Source organism: Piliocolobus tephrosceles, chromosome 3 (assembly GCF_002776525.5).
Source record: "Piliocolobus tephrosceles isolate RC106 chromosome 3, ASM277652v3, whole genome shotgun sequence".
NCBI lineage: Eukaryota > Metazoa > Chordata > Mammalia > Primates > Cercopithecidae > Piliocolobus > Piliocolobus tephrosceles.
In genome coordinates, this window is record NC_045436.1 from 3991240 (window position 1) to 4015617 (window position 24378).

The 24378-nt window shown below is 41.6% G+C and overlaps 1 protein-coding gene across 5 annotated transcripts in view; it reads left to right on the forward strand.

Moving 5' to 3' along the window:
* Positions 1-24378, forward strand: part of SORBS2 (sorbin and SH3 domain containing 2) — a 378235-nt gene that overhangs the window by 125644 nt on the left and 228213 nt on the right. For 2 of the 5 annotated variants that reach the window (XM_023221011.2, XM_023221009.2), the window contains exon 1: positions 23035-23626. The exons of 2 other annotated variants lie outside the window; for them this stretch is intronic. The gene's annotated coding sequence lies outside the window, so the exon portion shown is untranslated. Of the gene's footprint in view, positions 1-23034; positions 23627-24189; positions 24357-24378 lie in introns of those variants that run through there. One more of the 5 variants, XM_023221007.2, reaches the window with a different exon arrangement.

Genomic DNA, 24378 nt, shown 5'->3' on the forward strand with positions numbered 1-24378 from the left:
GATTAAAAATTGTTTTTGGAGATAGTATTAGTTCACTCTTGCATTGCTATAAAGAAATACCTGAGAATGGGTAATTTATCAAGAAAAGAGGTTTAATTGGCTCACAGTTCCTCAGGCTGTATAGGAAGTATGGAAGAATCTGCTTCTGGGGAGGCCTCGGGAAGCTTTTACTCATGGCGGAAGGCAAAGGGGGAGCAGGTATCTTACAGGCAGGAGCAGGACTTAGGGGGAGATGGGGGGGAGCTGCCGCACACTTTTAAATAACCAGGTCTCCAGGGAACTCACTCCCTTTCATGAGAACAGCAAGGGGAAGCCCGCCTCCCGTGATCCAATCACCTCCCACCAGTCCCACCTCTACCACTGGGGATTGCATTTCAACATAAGATTTGGGCGGCAACACACAGATCCAAACCATATCAGAAACGCTTTTTGGTTATTTTATAACTTTGCATGTCAGGTGCCTTTTATGACTTATATAAACATCTTTGGGAATATGCTTTGAAAAACAATAGTGTAGGGGCTAGCAAAACATTATTTTTTATTATATACAAATCAAATAAAACATAGGCTGATATTCTATAATATTAATAAAAAAAATCACTTTCGAGTTTTAAAATGTATAAGGCCCAACCTAGGAATATATTATTTTAAATAGAAATATTTACATTCACTATTTTGGGAACAAGAAGAGCAGTTCTCGTTTCATGATCTGGTTGCTCCTCCATATGGCTGGTAGAAGGGTGTATGTGGAGCACTGATTCCATTCTGCCTTATTTGAGAACAATTTAACTATTTTCTTCTCTACATGAATGTAAAGTTTTCAAGAGTAGGTGGGGTATATTTTGCTCTTAAGCACGTGATAGAAATGTATACATGCTAACAATACACCATAAAGTCTGTGTCTTATCTAATTAATGTGTCCTAAGTGTTCATATGGTTTGGATCTGTCCCAGCCCAAATCTCATGTTGAATTGTAATCCTCAGTGTTGGAGATGGAGCCTGGTGCGAGGTGATTGGCTCATGGGGGCAGTTTCTATGGCTTAACACCATCCCTTTGCCTTCCGCCATGAGTGTAGGTTGTCTGAGGCCTCCCCAGAAGCAGATGCCAGCATCATGCTTCCTGTACATCCTGTAGAACCACAAGCCAATTAAACCTCTCCATAGCAGCGTGAGAATGGACTAATACAAGTGTATATATTTTATACTTTGTGTTTACTTATGCAGCATACATTTGAAGGCTGTTTAACCATTATTTTATCATCTGGATATCTATTAATTGGCATTTCCAGTGTCATAATTTATGTTCATATTGCCCATTGGTTAATTCTAGAACTCTCTGTGAAGCATATGTTACATTCCAGGAATCAGACTCCTGGAGCTGTCAGTCCAATGAGGGAGATAGACACTATTTATGTGATGCAAGCACATCAAGTGCCTTCTGAATGCAATATTTGAAACGAATTATTTCCACTACACTATGATTATAGTGTTGCATTTTATTACATTTTCATTTTTATATTAACTGAAATAAAGATTAGTTGAGAATGAATATGAAATATTAATTGAAAACTGAACATTAAATTTAATTGAATTAAATGTCCTGTGTAAATCCTTACAAAACCCTATGAATTTGATGCTATACTTCCCATTTTTCATATGGAGAAATACAATGAATCCCATAGTTATGTAATTTTAAAAATGGACAATCCTTTTGTATTTTGTGTATTGTAGTAATCTATTAGCCAAAGTATTTCTTTTTCAAATCATTCCATTTAAAAAGTGTGTTTAAGGCATATATTAATTACATAGTTTAGTAGCACTAATTGCTTCACTGGTTTCATTTGGAAGGATTTAATTAGGCAAACTTAAAAGCATAGAAGCCACAGTGTTACAAGGTGATAATCCCAGGAGCCATGTACGTGATGCCATGTAATTAATTTGAATTACCAGGTTCTGGAATGCTTAAGCTTTGCTGGACTTTTAGAAACAAAGGGGACAGTGACCTCCCATGAAAGGAATGCTGTGGATAAGCTGATCGTTACTTATCAGCCCTGCTATTGTAGCCGTGCCAACCAGACATGTTCACATTACTTGGACATGATGTGCATGGTAGTTATAGTCAGATGGGGTGGTACAGATAAAATCATGACTTCATTTTCCATGGATAACTTACCTTTTGTTCTTTGGAATTAGCCATTTTAAGACCACATATGAAGAAAATGTGATAAGAAAAAATGTTCCAACTATGTACGGTAGTGCTTTTAGTACTCTGTAACAGCTAGATAGGAAAGATCTTAGAATATCAAACCTGCTTGAGGTTTTTGCCATCACTAGAAGAAAAGAATGTTATCAAGGATGTAAAGATAAGTTTCAAAACATGTTAGACCTCAGCATTACACCTGAATTCAGACTAATCATGAATGATAGTTTCATTTTGTTCAGAAACAGTTTCCAACCTACATTGTGAAAGTAGGTTACTGTTCTCTCAAAGTCCTTTATGGGGAAGATACATATACATTTTTTTCCAAAGGAAAACTTTGAGCGAATTGAATTATTACAAGAAAGGTTTCATAGACTAATGGTAACCAAACATGCTTTTAAATAAATCTTCAGAAAAAACGTTACAACTGGACAAATCCTAGACCAATTTTAAGCTTCGGATGAGAATAACTTTAAGATATAAGAAACTGAAATTGAGAAAAGGAATAATTCCATTTCCTCACCTATCGTTGAATTCTGCTTTAATCTACAATAACCAAAACAAATTGTGACCAAACCATGTCCATGGTGACCAAATTCTCCCATACTCTCATTTGACACAATCAAAATCATTGACTTCTAAGTCAAAATGTGGAGTTTATTTTTAACCAGCCAAGACAGATAGAGGTAAAGTATGTAAATATAATCTTATTATAGTTGGTCAGGGTCAATTTTTGATTTAAGGCTATTTAATACTCTAAGGCCTTTAAGCAAAGGTAGAATCTTAAAATCTAAGAAAATAATACAATCTTTTTTATAAATATGTAACAGCATCAAATGGGGTTTTTACGTAAAGTTAGATTATTTTAAATCTTAACTAATGCCTAGAAAAGATTCCAGACAAGGGAATGTCTACATATAACATGACTCAGCTTAATTTAAGGAAACCATCTATCATGGCATAAGTGCATGAAACCTGCTGCCTTACCAAGTGTTAATAGTCAAAGAACTAATATTCATAAGTTTCAAATACATTGAAATTGCTTCTCTTCAATAAGGGGATTAATCATATTAAAACCAGAGAACACAATACGTGGAATACTATCTAACATTTATTGAACAGTTAGTATGTGCTAGACACTATGCCAGGCCCTTTGAGGGAGTTATTTCATTTAATCTTTCACCGTTTTAGTAAGGTGCTAGTATTAGTTCCAATTTAGAGATGAGAGCACTGAAGTATTGTTGACTTCACAGTTTTGCCTCAGTTCAGTCCTATTTAGAAAAGCAGGAAGTGTATTTTTTAAAGCACTGGTAACATCTCAGAGTGTAGTGGAAAAAACAGAACTTTAGGCGTTGGGAGAGCTGTGCTTTGGTCTCCACTGTAAGCTCCCTGAGGGGAGGGACTCTGTCTTGGTTACCACTCCATGGCCAACACTGTCCACATACCTCTGGCATAATAAAACTTAGTAACCCTTCATGGAATGCCGGACTCACTGAAGGAGCACAGGTGCTGCTTACTCAGTGTGTGATCTGGCCAGGTGGTTTCACCCCTCAGGGCCCTATCCATTTGTTATTCCTTTCCTATTCTAACATCTTCCTTGTTTCTAAAAATGATTTGAGGAACCAAATAAAGATTCAGCTGCACAAGACCTTTAAAGTAAAGATAAAAGGTCAAGAGTGATGTACTTTAAGAAGGGAGAAAACTATTTCCAAAGTCAAGGCTAAGAATAGCTGCCTCGTCTGGGCATGGAATTTAGACTGAAAGTTGCTGCAGCAACAGAGCCTCCGTGGATTGAAACCACCCCACCTACCCGCTCTTCTTCTGCCACATTTGGCCAGAGCAATCTGCTCCTGTAGGAGTCTTGGAGGAAAGAAGAGAAGAGCCCAAAATACCCCTTTTGCTGTCTAATTATTTTTAATGACTAAATCATCCCAGTTCTAGATGACCATGTTGGGTCCATTTTAGAGCGTACGATCCAAAGTCCAAATGGCAGAAAAACCTTGGGAAGACAAAAGGCTGCTTTCTCTAGTGAAATCTGAAACGCCGTGTTGAATGGAGAAATTAGAATAGCCCCCCAAAAAGGAAGAGTTATAAAGAGCAGATCTAAAAAAATAAAAAAGAACCAAGTCGCAGCAAACCCTAAGTACCCACATAACAGCACAAATTAGCTCTGGCCCTCTCTAGCAGAATGGTTACTGGAACAACAGAGGCCATGAGAAAAATAGTAGAAAAACGTCCAGCCACCCTCACACAAACCCAGCTTAAGGTGATGGCTAACTGCCCTCAGAGGGTTGTTTGTTTTGGGTTCAGACACAGCAATTTGATAAGAAAAGAATCTTAGCCAAACGGTGAGAAAGGTAAATAATTAACCACGTTACTTCAACAAAGAGCACCAACCCAAGACATTTGGGTTACACCTTGAAAAAAGAAGCATTGGAACCAGTAAGTCTCCATCCTGAGAAAATGTTCTTGATCCTTTGGCCTTGAGCTTTTACTTTCCTGAAGAAGCCACTCCCTTTCTTAATTTGGACCTGGTTGCACTTCAGAGATCAAACGGAGGCCTCTTCCAACACACAAAAGATAGGCTTCTATTTCTACAGCGGTTATGATGATATTTGCTCAGCTGCTTCCTTCCATAACCATTTTCTGTTTGCAGAATCAAAATCAGATAGTGGGTGATTCAAAGAGCTATGTAGCAAAAATGTGCTGACCCACCTCACAGAACCTAGGTGTGCAGGGTTACAGACCTCTCTGTGGCCATCCTGCAAATCCATTCATTGGGAAAATTTCAATAGCTTGGTGGCTCATTCTCCAAATTCTGATCTGAGAGCATCTAGAGGGCCAACCAGAATGTGCATTTTCTCACTATTTTCCTAAGCACCATTCAATGTGCTACATCTAGTTTATAATAGTAATCAGGGAAATCAAGGAAAAAAGCATGAAGTCACCATTTGACTTTGAAAAATTACCGGTACAAATGTATCGTCAAATGACATGTAATCACAACTGTGCCTCTTAACATTATATCATACCTGGGGCCTGGAGCTCTTTGGAAAATTATAGTGGAAATTTAAATTTTCAATTTAATTAATATATAGGGAATGCAGGAGAGTTAGGTATCCTTCCCATACTCTTCTTTTTCCTAGTTCAGTAAAGTCATTTGAGCTGAAGATTTAAATCTGAAGAATCCAATTATTTATTTTGAGCAATGCATTTTTGGTAGCACTGAAGAAGTTGGGTAGAGAAATTAGCAACCATGGGTTGTATAGAGCAGATGGCTGGAATTAATAATTAATGAAAAAATATATTGTGACATTATGAAATAATTTTTCATGGATGTTTTAGCTTGATATATACGTTCAGAGTGGGTGTTCACATTTAATAAATAATGACTGTGTGCCATAAATTAAGAGCAAAACTTAAAACTCTTTCTTCTACCTTCTGGAAAGAGAGATGCTCACTCTGCCTCATCTATTCCTTCAAAGCCATCCCTTGATTTGTGTGTCTTTGTGTCTAGTGGGAGCGGGGATGGGGATGGGAGTAGCAATGCTTTTCTCGCTCTTTCTCTCTTCTTTAAATTTCTGTTGTTTTGTCCAATATTTCTATTCATTTTGTGTGTATGTAATCACGTTAAAGGTACTGAAAAAAAAAAAAAACAAAACCCTGAAACAAGATTGGTATACACCAAGATCTCAATAGCTGGAATCTGCATTTCACACAGATCTCATAGATACCGTGCTACTGTTCAAAAAGCTAGCTGCGTTAGTACAAGGGCAGCGATGATATAGCTTAAAAACAGAGCTTGATTTGCCAACCACATCACACTGTTTACCCATGGAGCTGGGAGTCCAGTATTTTAATATTAGATCACATGTATAGAGGGGTCCAACAGCAAGAGTATGATGGTTGCCCCATCCTGTTTCACATGGATTAGAAAAAACTTGGAGCAATCTTCGCAGTTTAAGAGGAAAAGGAGATATTCCAAGGATTGAGGCCAGGTTTTGGCTTTGAAAAGGAACAAGTTTTGGAAACTGAGCACATTTCAAAAAAAGCGCAGTTCCAAAATATGTATGTCACATACGGAGGATGGATTAAATCTGATCTGTGTTGTCCCATAGCACAGCAATGGGACCAATGGTAAAAGCTGTGAGAAGGCAGATTCCAGCCACACTTGGAGAAGTCTCTGGAAAAGAACAGACTGCTTGAAACTGTAGTTGCCTCCATCACAGGGGATGGCCCATCTTAGAGTGTGACTGGATAGTGACTTGAATTGCCTGACCTGCAAAGCCCTTTTCCACCCTGGGAATCTATCATTCAATAAAAGGAGTGGCAGTAGAGGGGCAGTTAATGTGGGCAGGAGGGATGTTTGATATGGAATTGATGTACAATGTCTGCCACTTTGGCGCTTTAGGATCTGGTGTTGCTGTAATTGGTGGGTGGGCCATGGTTCCCTGCCTTCCCTGAGGTTAAGCTCTAATATTTTTAATTTTGTGCTATCTGTCAGGGAAACTCTATCTTTTCTTTCTTCATTGTGTTATAGAAGAGAAATGAAATGAGCAGGAGCCTTCAAGGATTTCTTGAAGGCCATTTCAAGCCCATGATGATGATGATGATGTTGATGATTTTAGTGGATGCTACAATCCCTCATCTCTGCCCTTCAGAACCAAGGTGTTCACTCACCCAGCCCTCAGAGTGTGCATTGCTGAGGGCTCACAAGTGAGTCTGTCTCTAAGAATGATCTCCCCCGGTTCTGCCTCTCCCAGTGTGGGCAGCCTGCAGGCAGTGGGTGGATGCTGGGCTCCCAAGGTCCAGGCTCTTTGTCTTCCTTTGGGACAACTAGAAGGTGTTATCTCAGCACCATAGCATCCTGTGGCCTCTGCTGAAGCTTTACCAAAGTTCACCTTCTCCCTTTGTCCAATTTTTCCTCTCCTGTTCCCTTACAGATATGATAACTAAGGACATATCCCCAAAGCCCCTTCAGTAAATCCCCTCCTTACTGTGTTTCCAGAGAACCAACTTAATGCAGAGGATGATGATGATGATGATGGTGGTGATGATGATGGTGGTGATGATGATGGTGGAGGTGATGATGATGATGGTGGTGATGATGATGGTGGAGGTGATGATGATGGTGGTGGTGATGATGATGGTGATGATGATGATGGAGGTGATGATGATGATGGTGGTGGAGGTGATGATGATGATGGTGATGACGATGGAGGTGATGCTGATGATGGTAGTGATGATGGAGGTGATGATGATGATGGTGGTGGTGGTGATGATGGTGATGATGGTGGTGATGATGATGATGGTGGTGATGATGGAGGTGATGATGATGGTGGTGGTGGTGATGATGGTGGAGGTGATGATGATGATGGTGATGACGATGGAGGTGATGCTGATTATGGTAGTGATGGAGGTGATGATGATGATGGTGGTGATGATGGTGGTGATGATGATGATGGTGGTGATGATGTTGATGGTGGTGATGATGATGATGGAGGCGATGATGATGGTGATGATGATGATGGAGGTAACAATGATGATGGAGGTGATGATGATGATGGAGGTGATGATGATGGTGGAGGTGATGATGATGGTGGTGATGATGATGATGGTGGTGATGATGATGATGATGATGATGATGATGGAGGTGATGATGATGGTGGTGATGATGATGATGGTGATGATGATGGAGGTGATGATGATGGAGGTGATGATGATGGAGGTGATGATGGAGGTGGTAATGATGATGGTGGTGGTGATGATGGTGGTGGTGGTGATGATGTTGATGGTGGTGATGATGATGATGATGATGGAGGCGATGATGATGGTGGTGATGATGATGGTGGTGATGATGATGGAGGTGATGATGATGGTGGTGATGATGATGATGGTGGTGATGATGATGATGGTGGTGATGATGATGGAGGTGATGACGATGGAGGTGATGATGATGTTGGTGGTGATGATGGTGGAGGTGATGATGATGATGATGATGGTGGTGATGATGATGGAGGTGATGATGGTGATGGTGGTGGTGATGATGATGACATAGTCGGGGTGGAGCACAGTGGTAGCAGTGGAGGAGGAAAACCACTGCATTTCATTTGCATTGTCCTTCATACTAGCAAGTAAAAAGATTCATTTGATCCTCGTAATAGCTTGGATTGGGCAGAGGCTTAAATCACTCCCAATCTACAAATAAAAGAACTGAGGGACATAAAGTCAGGAATTTGCTCATGGTCACATAATTAGGGATCAATTTTACAGTAAATCCTGTCTTCTGGTTCCCATTTTCCTGTTATTTCACCTGATTACAGTGCCGAATACATCACAGAAGTCAGTAAAAGCATTTGTTGAATAAATTAGTGTGATTTCATTGGCCCCTTCTCCTTCCATGTTTTTCCTACTGACCCAGTGGATCAGGGGAAAAAAGAGAAACAAACAGTATACATTGATGATGCTGATTTTGCAAAGTAATCATGATTTCAGATATCCTGAAGTATGTCTTGCAGTACATTTGCATATCCTCACCAGCTCCCAGGACCAACTTGTTCTATTTAGAGACCAGGATGACTTGTTTATGAATAATGCACAGGGCAAAGATAAAAGAAAAGATTCATAAGACAACTCAAGAAAGATTTCCATGACACGCTGATAGGCTCTGCTCAGGTCCTGGATTTGCGTTGATCGTAGACCAGGGTAGCTTGAATAACACGTAGAAGTGGTTGATAAGTGTAGGTACCTCAGATAGGTGAGGGTGCCCGAGGGGCCACTCTGAGTGAAAACATTTCCACCTAGTCCTCAATACGAAGAAAAACTGTGGAGAAAATCCCCCTAGTTCTGCAGAGCATGTGAGCTCTGAGGGATATTGGCTACGATATAAATGCATTGATGTGGCAAAATGAATTTTAAAATATTTTGTCTGAGTCCACATCTGATGAGGTGTCACTGGTTAAAATGTGGCTGACTGAAACGATGCTTCTCCACTTAGATTTTGCTTGAATGGAGTTCTTGTTTGGCTTGGTAAGCTATGGACCCTAAATGCTTTCAGGCCAGCTTGTTTAGCCGCAGAAAGACTCCCCAGGGTGACCTGGGATGGTTCACTTCGTAGGAGTTTCAGGTGAAGATAGTCTATAGCCGCTGAGTGAGGAAGTCTTGAGCAACTAGGTCATTGCAACCGAAAAAATCAAAACCATTCTTCTTTTCTTCACAGTGGACTTAGGCCCAATGTAAAGAACATCTGGAAACAAAAACTGTTTCATTAAACTCAGGAGCGACTCTGTAGTTAGATTTTCAAGTGGTAGTGCTGCTAATCAAGTTATCTAGCCTCTAGATCATGATAATGCGTTCTCCCCTCCCACAGGCCTGTGCACAGGACCTGAGAACAACAAAAAACATAATACCATTATTCTGAGATATAGGAACTATAACAAAAATGATCAAAATGATTTATCCTAGATCAATAGCAAAAAGAAAAATAACAAAAATGCTGGGAACACCACCATTTCCTTCTGATCGACTTTCAGGAATCTGATCCAAATAAAACAAACGGGAGTTTCTACATTTACAGACAATTCATTAAAACAGTGCTGAAGTAAGAAATTCTGCATAGTATTAAAATCAGGCGATTCTTTAACCTTGGAAGTCATACATTTTTTAAGCCTAATTTCTCATCTGTCAAATAAAAATAATTTCTGCTTGGCAGGTTTTCTATAAGGAACAGATTTAATATTTCTAAAATTTGTAGCTAGTGCCTGGCACATAGTAATCTGCTAAATAAATTACATTGACTGTTATTACACTGTTTTGAAATTATAAATGATACTCAGTACAGAAAAAAACAGAACAAAGTGAACAAATAAATAAAGATGTTCTCCATGTGCCTAATAATTCTCTGAGATTTTAGGCCTTTGAAAGCTGCGATAACTGCTTTAGATGACTGGTGGTCTGAAGCTGCTGCAAGGGCCTGACCTACACCCAGGGGAGGTTGTGGAATCGTGGAGAGCCTGATTAAGAAGCAATGCCTGTATTTGGAGATGCAATGAAACCCCATGTGGTCCTCTCAGAAACTGATGGCTGAGAAGAACCTGGAAGCCCCCAATCAATCTCAGAAACCATGTGTAGGGATCAGCCTGCCTGCCACCCATTGGGCCCAGGATGCACTTTGGCATGAGAGTGTGAGTTGGGAGATGTTACTCTGGAAGATTCTAAAAAGAGCAATCAGTCTGGAGGAGATTTGGTAGAATCTTTTCAACATATTACACCTATCCCTTTTTGTTGTTGTTGATTCAACTTTATAGTGGTAGATTCACTCTAAATCCAGCAGAGGAGTCTTTCTGCCAATTCAGTAAAAAAAGAAAAAAAAAAAAGCATCCAGAGATGCAGTTTAATTGATCTTTTCCACCAGCACCCTGGGAATTCCTCGATGTATGAATTGAGTTCAGCTGAGTTGTTCCTGCCTTGGTTTTTCACAGACCCAACTGCACAGGGAGCCACAGTTTTTTCTCAAAAAGCATAATAGCTGCAACCCCATCACTGCCATGGGTTGAATTGTGTCCTCTCAAAAGATACTTTGAAGTCCTGGCCCAGGACTTGTGAATGTGACCTTATTTGGAAATCGGGTCATTGCAGATGTAACAAGGCAAGATGGGGTCATAGGGATTAAGGTGGGCCCCCATTCAATGACTCCTGTCCATATAAGAAAAGAGAAGTCTGGACACAGACACACATGGGAAGATGTGCTTGCAGACGGAGGCAGAGATTGGGGTTACACTGCCACAAGCCAAGTCAGGAAACACCAAGATTGCTGGCAGCAGCCAGGGGCTGGTGAGAAGCAAGGAAGGCTGCTCCCCGGAGCCTTCGGAGAGAGCATGGCACTGCCCACACCTCATCTACTGACTTCTGGCCTCCAGGACTGTGAGACAAATATCTGTTTTTTTAAGCCACCCAGTTTGGGGTACTTTGCTATGACAGCCCCAGGGAACAAATGCAGTAAACATGGCCATTTTAATACAAAAAATGAGGATCCTGAGATTTAAGTAGGTTGCCCAAGATGACCTAACTTGTAAGAGGGATTCCTACCCTGAGATATGGTATCAGCTGCTATCTTTAAGGTGACTTCTCTTAGTAGCTTCACAGATTCCTGAGATCCAATCAGCTGACTTCTCTGCTTGGCCTTTATATCGAACCACAGACAAACCAGCCTGACTTGTTTATTTAAAATGTTCTATTTCATGCATGCATGGCCTTGGAAAAGACCAAATAAAAATCACACATGATGCCAAATTTATTCCGTTCTTCTTTGCTCTTACTATAATTTGTGACTAATAACACTTTTTTTCCCGTCTCATGGAAATTGAGAAGTTTCATAAAACAAGTCTCCATCTTCTCACTGAATTTTTTTTTAATATTCATCAAAGCTTCTTCCACAGAACATATCAGGAAAACTTAAATCTTTCTCTGACTTTTCATAAAGTCAGTTTACTATTGCTATTTTTAATAACTGTTTTCTTTCAGAAAATGTGTCAATTCATTGAAGAATATACAAGTAAACCAAAGAAAATTTATATGTAACTCAAGCCCTCACTAGTAAGCATTGTTATTGTTGAGTGTACCTCCTTATTGTCTTTTAACTATGACTATATATCCAAAATTTTACTTACAAAAATGGAAAGGTGCCACCATACATTTTTATGGGCTTATTGTTGTTGCTGTTTATTTAAAATATAATGTGAACACTGTAAACCAAAAATGTCTGAGATAGGTCTCAATCAACTTAGAAGCTTATTTTGCCAAGGTTGAGGACATGCCTGGGAGACACGCCTTTCTCCAAAGATGGTTTTGAGGGCTTCAGTATTTAAAGGGGAAAAGGGGGCTAGAAGGGAAAGAAGGAAGGTGTGGTCACGTCACTGAATCTATTTGTTGCAAGAGAAAAGGAGCAGGCAGGGGAAGAGTCAATACGCAATCCTCTGACACTCCGTAAACTGGCACTTCACATAAGATAAAGCGAACACAGAGTAGCTACCTGTGGAGATATCGAACCTTCTATCTGTAGCTTCTGCTTAGGAACAAAAGGAAAGGCAGCTCCTGCATGACTCAGCTTTCAGCTTAATTTTTTCCTTTGGCATCATGAACTGGGGTCTCGAGTTTTTATTTTCCTTTTCTTTAATGCCATAATTGGAAAATTCTAGGTTAAAACGTAAAATCACTATACTCCCAGCGTTCTCAGAACTTTCAGAATGCTGAGCGCACTCTGAAACTCTAGGCGAGGGGCATGGTTTGCAGGATTTCCCAACCTTGTTTTGCCTGTGGTGCCCTTGTAGAACAGCCTGTCCTGGAACAGCCTGTGGAAAATATCATTCTACATAATGACTTTCCAACACTGAGTGTCTCCCACGGTGTGGATGAGCCACAATCTACTTACTTAGTCCCTGATCACAGAAGTCAAGTTATTATCATTAATATACTTCTTGTATATTTTTTAAAGTTCCCATCGTATTTCTTTTCTAATATCCCAGAAACAATGTCTGTGCCAGGCACATGGCAGTTGTGTCAGTCTTGTCATATGCATGTCTGTGAAAACTCACTGAATACAAAAAGTACTGAAAACAGAAGCCGACACTCACTTCAGAAGCGCTGCTGAGCCATCTCTCCTGATGTGCTGGGCAGCCTCTCCTCCTCTTTGGGGGTCTTAGGATCTTTCGGTTACCAAGGAGGAATACAGAGCTCCAGGCTTGTTGGAACGGTGTACGGCCCCGGCCTCATTTCCTCCACTTTTCCTGGTGATCCTGATGCACACCCAACTGGGGAAACACTACATAAAGGATGACTGTCAACCCCTAAATGTTAATGTCATTCAGAAGAGCTGAGCACTGAAGGTGAAGAATTTTAAGAATATTGTAACCAGCTAATTTCACTTCTTTCTTTTTTCTATACACAGAGTGATAGAGGATGAAATTTAATCTCAATACATTTGAAAGATCTCTTCCAACAAATGACTTAAAAAATAACATAGTGTTACAATGTCAATGGCAGCAGTTTTCTTCCTTTTCAGTGGAACATAATAGTGGTACGTCTTATAATGTATGAGTCCTTCATTTTGTGGATACCTCCTCGGGCAACGAATATGAATACCTTGCACAGGAGAAGGCGTTTGAGAAATGTTGCATAATAGTGACAAGTGATAAAAGCGACCAAAACATCAAACCATGTGAATTTCTCCATTAAAACATATTTCCCAGGTAAATGGGTCCTAGAGCTAGTTTTCTGAAATGCAAGAATGATCACATCTGTGTTCTTTTTTATAACTTTATGGTGGGGCTGAGTGTGGTGGCTCATGCCTGTAATCTCAGCACTTTGGAAGGCTGACACGGGCGGATCACCTGAGGTCAGGAGTTCAAGACCAGCCTGGTCAACATGGTGAAACCCCCATCTCTACTAAAATTACAAAAATTAGCTGGATGTGGTAGCACGCACCTGTAATCCCAGCTACTTGGGAGGCTGAGGTAGGAGAATCCCTTGAACCCAGGATGTGGAGGTTGCAGTGCGTGGAGATCAAGCCACTGCACTCCAGCCTAGGAGACAGAGTGAGACTCCATCTCAAAAAAAGAAACAAACAAAAAAACAACTCACTGGTGGCTTGTTATTTCCAGGAAGATAAGGTCCAAAGTTCTCACCATGAAGAACAAGGTGTCTGAGAAACAGTGACCCATCTGCCCCGTCCACCTCACCTCTGCTTCCTGCCACAACACAGGCTTCAGTGCCATTCCACCTCTTGGTCTCCCCTGCACTGCCTTTGCTCCCTGTCGCTGTGCCGTCACTTCCTCCACCTGGAAGTCCTGTCCCTGGCTTCCCAGGCAGGCCAGCTCCTCCTCTTCAGCCACTTGGCTCAGCTCGCGTGTGGCCCCTTGGTGAGGCACGGGACTGTTCATTTGTTCTCTCTGCTCCCCTTGCCCCCTGGGCATGGGCAAATCACACTGGAACATCACTATTTGATATTCCCTCACGTTTCACCCACCCAGAAGGTGGGCAGTGCTTTAATCTGACCCTGGATGCGGATCTTCTTGGGTTAGTTCAGACTGAAGAAATGCTTGTCGGATTGAATCAAGGGATGGCCTTAAGGGGGTAGATAGAATTCGTTCACCTGGGACTCACGCGGCCCAATCATCCACCCATTTGTTCATTCAGCACTTCTGTACCCATAGCCCAGGTACGATGCTGAGCCCTGGAAACAGGGTGAAGACAAAACAGAAATGATCCCTGCTGCCCTGCAGTTTATAATCTCGCAGGACAGACAGAGAGGAAGTAAATAAAAGCACAAGTAAATATAACCGTGCAGCGTGTGAAGCCCCGGGACTGCGAGGACTCTGCTACAGAAGTCTTAAAGAACAAGGTGGCTCTTTTCTTCAAGGGCCCCCTGTGTCTGTGTCTGCTGTCTGCAAGGCCACCGTAGGTGCTTCCCCGCTGGCAAGGTGTCTGCGCGCGTGGCTCCCTAGCCTCTGTCCCTGTCCCTCTGTGGCCTCAGCTCCCTACTCCTTCCCCAGCTGCAGGATTTGGGCACACCACGCCCCTCCTCTGAAGGCCAGCCCTGCCCTGGCAGCCCCTTGGTCAATAAAGTCCCCACTGGATTCTGTGAAAATGTTAAATGAGGGAAAGAACTGGGGCTACCAAGAGAATAGGAAACTGGTGCCAATTTAAATTAAAGGGTGGGGGAGGACATCAGCCAGGAAGGGAAGCAGGGGGCAGAAGTGAAAAGTTCTCCTGCCGACTGTCCACGCAGCCTTGAGCTGTCCAGGTGAAGTTCCAGGGAACCTGAGATAAGTTCCCACTGGTGACACTAGCGCCTGTTTCTCCTTTGCCGAAGCCTGCTGCCTCTCACCGTCTGGACCGTTCTTTTGATCAACACATGCATTTGTGTTGCTTTTTGACGCTCTGGTCTATGTCCATCGGATGTTTCCCACAGTATTAGAAGGTCCCAGAGGTCTGTGCCCACCCAGGGCTGCACCATAAATCAAAGATACAAAATTCAAAAAAAAGTCTAATACCCTTTTATACTAATTAAATGATTTAATTGGCACAGCCACCCTCAGAATTAGATAATATTATCGTCCTTTCTTATTCATGAGGAAATGGAAGCACAAAGAGGTTAGGTAATTTGCATATCACACAGCTAACAAATTGCAGAATATTGGAATCCACACCATTTGTTTATTTGTTCCATAGTGAATGAACAAGTATACTTTGAGCTATTGATATGAAACCAGTATAAGGAGAGATGGCAGTGCTTTCAGCCTGTGCTGAGAAGATAAGCACAGTGCCCGGATAGGCGAGGACACCCCCATGTAGGAATGAAGAAAGGGTGCTTCTTCAACCCACCGAGTCAGCCTGGGTGATCCCTGCACTGACAGGTAACCAGCCATGACTGAAGGCTCAGTGACAATGTCAAGAAATGAGTAGTACTTTCTTTGTACCCAGGCTGACACGAGCTGGCAGAGGAAGCTTGTTGTCTATCCACTCCCTATTATCAATTTGTTTCTCAATAGTAGAACACTGATTTACCTGGGACCACTAGGTATCCAGCTGAAAAGACCACGTTTTTGAGACTTACTTATCACTCAGGATGCAATCAGGTATCAGCAGAAGTGCTGGGTGGGAGGTGGGGAAAAGCTCTTTCAAAGAGGTCAACTCCAGTGGAAAATGTGCCCCTTGGTTCTCCCTCTCCTCTTCTTGCCCGGAACATGGACCTGATGGCTGGAGCACAAATAGCCGTTCTGGACCATGAGGATTCTTGAGAATAGAAACCAGTTTCAAAAGATGGCAGAACAGAGGGTAGGAGCTGTAGTCCTGATAATCATGAGGCCAATTTTCTACTAGCCTTGAACTCCTTATTTCTCCTTCAACTGAGAGAAAAATATACCTCTGTCTTGTGTAAGCCCTGTTATTTGAGCTTTCTCTTCTCTGCAGCCAATCCTAATCTTGTGATAAGACTTTCTCATGTGTTACCAAAAATTGAAACACAACTTGGGTTTGTTTCCAGTCGTTGGAGGCAAACCATGTCTTTAATGAAGGAAAAATATAGGAAAGAGTCCACACGCCAAGAGAATAACGGGTCCTTCAAGAGGCAGCTCAGGTATCAGCTCAGATAGTTTTTTTTAAATCTACCTTTATGCCAATAGGAAAGTTGTTTGTGAAATGATTTTTCATGCTACTTTAAACCTCACAAGGAATCAAGGAATGTTTCTTTTTTCTTTCTTTGTTTTTTTTTGAGACAGAGTCTCGCTCTGTTGCCCAGGCTGGAGTGCAGTGGCGCGATCTCGGCTCACTGCAAGCTCCACCTCCCAGGTTCACGCCATTCTTCTGCCTCAACCTCCTGAGTAACTGGGACTACAGGCACCCACCACCACGCCCAGCTAATTTTTTGTAATTTTAGTAGAGATGGGGTTTCCCTGTGTTAGCCAGGATGGTCTAGATCTCCTGACCTCTCACAAGGAATGTTTCCAAAGTTAATTGTTTTCCTTTGATGTAGGAAATGTCCAGAAGAATGTTCTCAGTTCAAGGCACTGATCCAGCAATTAGGATGCCAGAGTCTGACTTTTAAAAACATAGGCGGCCAGGCACAGTGGCTCGTGCCTGTAATCCCAGCACCTTGGGAGGGCGAGGCAGGCGGATCACAAGGTCAGGAGATCAAGACCATCCTGGCTAACACGCTGAAACTCCATTTCTACTGAAAATACAAAAACTTAATCAGGCATTGTGGCGTGCCCCTTTAATCCCAGCTACTTGTGAGGCTGAGGCAGGAGAATTGCTTGAACCCAGGAGGCGGAGATTGCAGTGAGCCGAAATCATGCCACTGTGCTCCAGCCTGGGTGACAGAGTGAGATTCTGCCTCAAAAACAAAGAAACAAACACATAGGCACTGAATTCTGACCTGGGCAGGCTTAGTAAAATAATTACCATTCTGGGTTATAGCTCCCATGCAATATTCTGCAAGCACGCATAGTTTATTTTTCCTACTTGTGCATACTCTCACTGGTAGACCTTTAACTGAGCATCTACTATTTCCAGTGTGGATTTGGGGATTTTTGTTTTTCAACAATATTTTCCACTTGGTATTGGACTATTGGATTCTAAAACATGTACCTGATTGTATTAATACATCACTCAGGCCCATCTTCTTATCTTGATCAACGAAACTTACTGAACATGTGTTTCAGAAGCACTTCTAGAGGACACAAGGTGACCCTCTAATTTTCACTTCTCTGAGATTTGCACATTTGGCAGCTGAGGGCGATAGCATGAGCCTCTTCGGAGTTTCCAGAAGCTGCCCAGTTTCACCCAGCACCTCGTCATTTGTTTCAGTGGCTCAGGTGAAACCAGAAGCATTTGTTTTAAAATCCTTCTTGCCAGGTTTTGTTTGCTAAGCCTGGTGTGTTTCGTTACTAATTCAATAATGCCATGACGGCAGAGCCCGGTGCTTTTTCTGTACTGGGTTTGGTGGCATGTTGCCCGGAAGTACCTGGGGGCCACTGCTGCCACAGGACACAATGCTGAGTGGGAAAGGTCATGGGAGATACACTCTGTTAATGTGGTCAGAGTGCCTCTCCAAGAACAAAGCATGGCCCCTCACAGGAGCGTGAAAGCAGCCAGCCCTCTCTTTCCAGGTCGCTTTTTAAGCTTATCATTCTGAAGTATAAACAGTCAAATTCCTTGGGAGCAAGTGCAGTCTTTTCTGTGTTGCTTGCAGAATCTCTCACACTGCAGGTTTAATAAAAGCCAGGAGTACTTTTCTTTAGCAACACCTAGATGTATTTGTGTTTTGGGATTGGTTCACAGGGTTGTGGGTGGGGGTTAATTGTGGGCTGTTTTTTTTTTTTTCTTTTGCTATTATTGGATAACACCATTAATTTTTCCCCACCTGGTACTGACACATATTAACACACATTTTAAGATAAAGTAGTTCCTGTAAGCTGCTGCAATCATAGTCATTTGCAAACCCGAAGCTTGATAAACCTGAAATATTTAAAACAATGTTGTTATTATTAGCCAGTGAAGACCGAGCTCTACAGACTTAGGACTACCTGAAACTTCTTCCTGTACCTCTTGCCACATTTTCCTTGTTCCTCTTAACCTAGAGAGTATACAGAACTTCTAGGGGGTTCTAGTAACTACTAATGGGCTACACACAGTACTTTTGTGTTAATAGGTTTGGCTTTCTCTCCAGCTTTTTAAACAGTTTTGTATTGCTGGTGTTTACATTCCTATCATTTGCTCTCTGGCAAGGTTTTGTTTTTCTATAGTCATTTTCTCATTTTAAATTCATTTGATAAGTGAATTTCCAAAAACCCTCAACTCTGCTGGGTTTGTTTTGGTTTTGGGCACCTGATTTATAAAGATCATTCTGGATACTGGTCAGGGTCATACTTCTTCAGGGGATATGAAGGCATTTGATTAGTAGCCTGTGGGTCAGTCTGCTTTCCAGTGTATACTTCTTGCTGTTGGAATCATAGAAATAAATCCAATTTGCTTAATTGAGATACTTCAATCCTCCTCCTAAGTCAGTTGTCACATGTCCCATCAATGTCCTATTTTGACATTGTTCATATCGTTGTGAGAGTAACTAAATATGCAAGGTTTAGGAATAACCCTTAGGATATTCTATTTTATTTGCTTTAGGAATTAGAAAATTCAATCTAAGCTTTATAAAAGTCTTTGCTACCTCATAAACAAACCATGCTTAAATTCCAGTCTCTAAGTGAAGTCATACAACATGTTTCTTCGTTGTGCCAGGGACCAGATCCTTTGGTGGGTCCTAGCTGTGGAGTCTGCAGGAGCAGATGTGACTAGAGAAGAACCTAGTGCTTCAAGCAGTGATGATTTTGTTGAATTAAGGAAACAGACTAATAAGGATTTCAAAATAGGAACCAGAGAATAAATGGTTTAAGAACAGAATACAGGGAAGCAGTAAATGTAGGGAAATAGCAAACTTATTTCAAGAAAGTGAAAAATATTTCCAATACTCTCTACCAAAGTAGCCTCCTCATAATAGCAATAATAGTAGTAATCACTTTAGTTACTCCATCACTTATCAACTTCTTTAGTTTCAACTCTGATAAATAGTTATGTCCCCATCAAGTAATCTTAACCTTAACTCTGTGTCTGTTCTAAACGCTACTTTTATTGTCATTTTATTTCATTTTTTAAAACTTTGTATCTTGAAAACAAAAAAAAATCAAACTTATAGAAAAGTGGAGATAAGAGTAAAATAAACTGAAAATATTCCCACTTAAGATTCATCAGGTGTTAACATTTTGCACATTTGTGTTTGCCCTCCATAGACGGTAGATAGATTGATTGATGTGTAGGTGTACATATGGAATAACATAAAATAGAAGCTAGATAAATAGCTCTCTCTCTCCATTTATGTGTGTGTGTGTGTATACTATTAGAGCATATATATGTGTGTGTATATGTATTCTCTGATAGTATTATCTTTGTTTGAAAATCCTTCTAAACAAATATTTGTTTTAGAAAATCATATTATGGTGTGGTATTCTATGCTTTCATACTGAACATAATTTCTGAATGCAGATTTTCACACACATTCTGTATTTTTGTTTCATAATAAAAACCAAAACAACTAGCATTGTGAATTATAGAGCTCCCTTTATATGTCAGTGGATGTCTTAATAACCTTTAATAATATCACAAATTTAATTATAATGTTTAAATATATAAAAAATACCTTTAGACCATGTTGTTTAAAATTTCACACTAAGACAATCTCAACAGAGAAGACAGGAAAAGCTATGAACAGAAAATTGACAGAAGAGGGAACCCCGAAAACCATCGAAAATGAAAAGATGTTCAATTTGTCAGTAATTAGAGAAACACAAATTAAAACAATAGTGAGCTATTACTCTGCACCTGTTATGTTAGCAAAATGTTAAAACCAGGTAATGCCAAGTGTCCTTGTCATAGCTGAGCGGACCAAGGCACAGGGCAGCCCACATATAAAGCTGCTGGCCACAGAGGTGGTATCTCACTTGACTCAGAAAGATGGGCTGGAAAAATTGTATCTGTCTCTTGGAAATCTGGATTTAGCACATTTTAAAACAAACACATTCGGAAGGAGAATAAACATCAGGGACCCGGGCTAGGGCAGGGCCTGAGGCCAGAGCAATGCCAATGGGCCTCAGTGCCCCAAGTTATAAGGAGGGGCTTTGGGCAGGCGAAGGAGCCAAGAGCCTTGGAAGAACAGAGCTGCAGCAGAGTGATGTGTGAAGACCAGTAGAGATGCCGACAGACACACCACGGGGCAGAGAGCGGAAAGGGATTCGTCTCCGTTCCTGCCAGCTTCCCGGTTCTGGCTCACCGATGCCTGGGGGATTTCCAGTTCTCTTTGGAGGAGCAGTAATTGGAGGTATAGGGGAGGAGGAGGTACAAGAAAAAGGATGAAGGCCTTCGAAATTCCAAAGGAAAATGACTTCAGAGATTTGTTTGTTTGTTTGTTTGTTTTGCTGCTAAAAACAGAGTCTCCCTCTGTTGCCAAGCTGGAGTGCAGCAGCATGATCTCAGCTCACTGCAGCCTTGACCTCCAAGGCTCAAGCAATCCTCCTGCCTCAGCCTCCTGAGTAGCTGGGACCACCGGCGTGCACCACCATGTCTGGCTAATTGTTTGTTTGTTTGATTTTTTTTTTTTTGTAGAGATGGAGTCTGTTGCCCAGGCTAGTCTCAAAATCCTGAGCTCAAGTGATCCATCTGCCTCAGCCTCCCAAAGTGCTGGGAGTAAAGGTTTGAGCCATGGTCAGAGATTCTTATACCTTGCCAACCAATCAATCAAGTGTGAGGGTATAAAGACATTTTCAGAGATACCATGAAAACAAAAGCCACCCTAAAACATCAAATGCACCTAGAGTTTTCTTGATATCCTTTTGTAACCTGCCAGCATTTTGTCAAAATCACTTAAGTTCTTCTGAAGTGATAAGTCAACAAATGGGTGATATTGAAAAGTGAATTAAAACACAGATTTCACACCAGCCAGTCATCAGTCCCTATTCATACAGTGTTGTAGGTCCTCATTCAAAGGCACTGAGAAATTAGAATATTCCAAGCATGGAAGGCAAAGAAGACATGGACCAGATTGGCTTTCAGAGAGTACACAGAACAGTCTGGGAGCCAGACATGAAAGGAGAACTGCTAAGAAGTCAGTCCCAGGGCGTGACAAGGCCTGTAATAGCAGAGGTGGACCCCAGTACAGGGGAGGCACAGAAGAGGTCGCTCAGACTCCCGCTGGGGGAGTCACTAGCGAGGTGGTCAGTGTGGGCCAGGTGTTGGAAAATAAAAAGGGAGGCAGATTGGGATGGAAGTTAAAGGTGCTGGGGTGAGGAACAGTCAGATTGAGAAGCTTTTTAATAGTAGCAGCATCTGCAGGGCAAGGAAGCGTAAAATGGTATGTAATTCAGGATTCTGAAATGTGGGCAGTGAAGAGTAGAATGGGGGAGGCTGAGGGTGAAGGCAGGGGGCACGGTCAGCAACAGCAAATGCAAAATGCAAAATAACTTCAGGGAAGGGAACTTCCGTGAGAAAAGGTAGGCTGGCTGGAGGCGATCCGAAGTAAGCGGTGAGGACCTCCCGAGCAGGAAAGCACCACCCACTTGTCTTGCATGGATATGCTGACCCTGGGTGGCCCAGATCTACGTAATGTCAATCGGGTTGGGGAGGAAGGAGAGTGGGCATCCCCAAATCTACATCCACAGGATTCCTATGCAGCCAAAATTTGGGAAATAATACTGAAGGCAGGAGTGTTAACATGGGTAGGGAAACGCAATACTAACAGAATCCTAAATCAATGACTACTTAGCAAATAGAACGTCTGTATTTACAAGTCCAAAGTGTTAACATAACTATTTCAAACAGATTGCTAGAAACAAAAATAAATGGGACAGTACCTTGGAAATATATCAGATAGAATATGACTGGTGATACAGTCCTGAAAAAGAAGGCAAGGCTGGGGGTTTTGCAGAAGATTGAAATTGTTCATGACATTAATCATTGTAGATTCCCAGAGGGGGTGAAATTTTATGGACAGGTGGAATGTGATCCATCTTACTAAGGAAGTAAAACTATTCTTGCCTTGAAGGTAATGTTTAAAGTCAAAGAATTTTTAATTAGGTTCGGAGTTTTTAAAAAGAATTTTTAATTTACAAATGAGATTGAGTTAAAGAATCGTTTTCTGCAGCAGAAACAACAGGATTTTTTTAAAAATCTATTTTAAATTGCATAAAAAGCATCTTAAAGTAATCAGATAAGTGGAACCATAAGTAAATGGATATTTAAAGATCTTATTAAAATATTCTACCTGATTTAGTTATTATTCTGACCCTATATAGCAATTCACAGGGTGTTGTTTCAATTAAGTGGCTCTAAGATTATCATTTAAAAACAAAAAGTGTAACTCTCCGATTTGCAGCTCTCCGCACTCACTCTGAGACTGGAAGGTGGGGCTTGTTTGACAATGCTTCCAGTTAGGGTCTCTTAAGTGATTTGCATGTTATTAACCTGGATAGCCACTAATAGGGCTTCGCTTCCTCGATTTCATACACAGCCCTGGCTCATATAAAAAAAGAGTTCTTCAGGAGAGCGGAAAAATCAGAGCACTTCCACCATCGGTGAAATGTGTAGAAAGATAGCAGAAGCTACCCTCCTCAAAAAAATGATGAGTTTGATGAAAAGAAATTAACAAGCTGCGTGGGTGTGCGGCACATGATCAGCCATGCTTGCTAAGTCTGTCTGTTGGTTGTTGCTATGGCTACGAAAAGCCAGTGGAACCCAATGAGCTGTCTGCAGCAGTGCTGAGAGGACCAGCCATTTTACTTATGGAAAACAGTGTGGCATATTCTGCTGAACTTCACCCTGGAAGAAGCCTCTTTTATACATCTCTTCAGGGAAGAGAGAAGCAATGGGCATGTTAGTATACAATGATCACAGCCACGCAGGCCTGCAAGCTGCCCTTTGGACGGGCTGTTGACTGCTGTTCCAATTAGCTGATTGGAGAATGTGGAATGCAGAGTGATAATGCTGCGTATCTGCTATCAGGCAGCAGCAAAGGTTTTTGTCTTGGGAAGGCAAGCTTTCCCTGCAATTTATCTCAGCAGCTTCCTAGCTGCTTACCCTGTAAACGAGGGATCCAAACGGAGGGTGTTGCCCTCTGCTAAGGCTGGTCCTGTGCGTGGTTGTAGCATATGAGCGGCAGGTCTGAAAAAGCAGGTGTGTGCTGGGACGGGCACTGGACTGGAACGCAGGCGGACGCTCTCGGGTTTACCTGCTTCCTGTTAACAGACTGTGGGCTCCCAGGGCATATGTCTGCACGCTGAGGCCGAGGCGGAGAAGGGGCTTCCTCGCCATCCCACTACACTGACAGAGGTAAGCTTTTTTGACCTTTTTGAAAGCACAGCATAAAAATAACTGGGGCAAAACTTGGCCTGAAAGGTTTACATTGATTGTGTGATTTGGATTTACCAAGCAAACACACACAGACACACACACACACACAGACACACACATTTCTAGAAAATAGTATCAGAGACAGAGGGTTTCAATGAATTTTGGTTCTAGCAATTGGAAGATAAAAAACATGACCGATATGCTTTGGGGTTTAAAACCAGTGTTTGCTGTTTGAACAGACCACGATAGCTTGTTCTGAACCGTCTTCACAGCCAGCAACATTTCTCACTTGTGAACAATGGATTCTTTTGTGACCTGCACTTTGACTTGTATTCAGAGAACTACGTGAAAAAGCAGTGGCACATAAATTGTGAAGCATTTCTTTTTAAGCCTCGTAAATGATTTATTTAACTCTTAACACACCTGTGTACACATTTAAATTAAAGAATGCTGTTCTCTATGTAGGTCATAATAGCCAGTGGATTTTGTACTTGCTTAGCCTGGACTGAGTGTCCTGGTGTCCTGTTTGATTTAGCTGGGGTAGTTGTAAAGCAAACAGTGTAGGTATTGGAAGCTGTTCACACCTCCTTTCCGAGTATCTGCATGCCTTGCTGGCCCAGAGCACAAGACCCCTATTGTGCTCCCCCGGCTCAGAATCCAAGGAAAGAAAGGAAGCGAAGTCTCTGCATTGAGTTGTAGGACAGCTGAGGTATGTGGCAGTAAAACTTCTT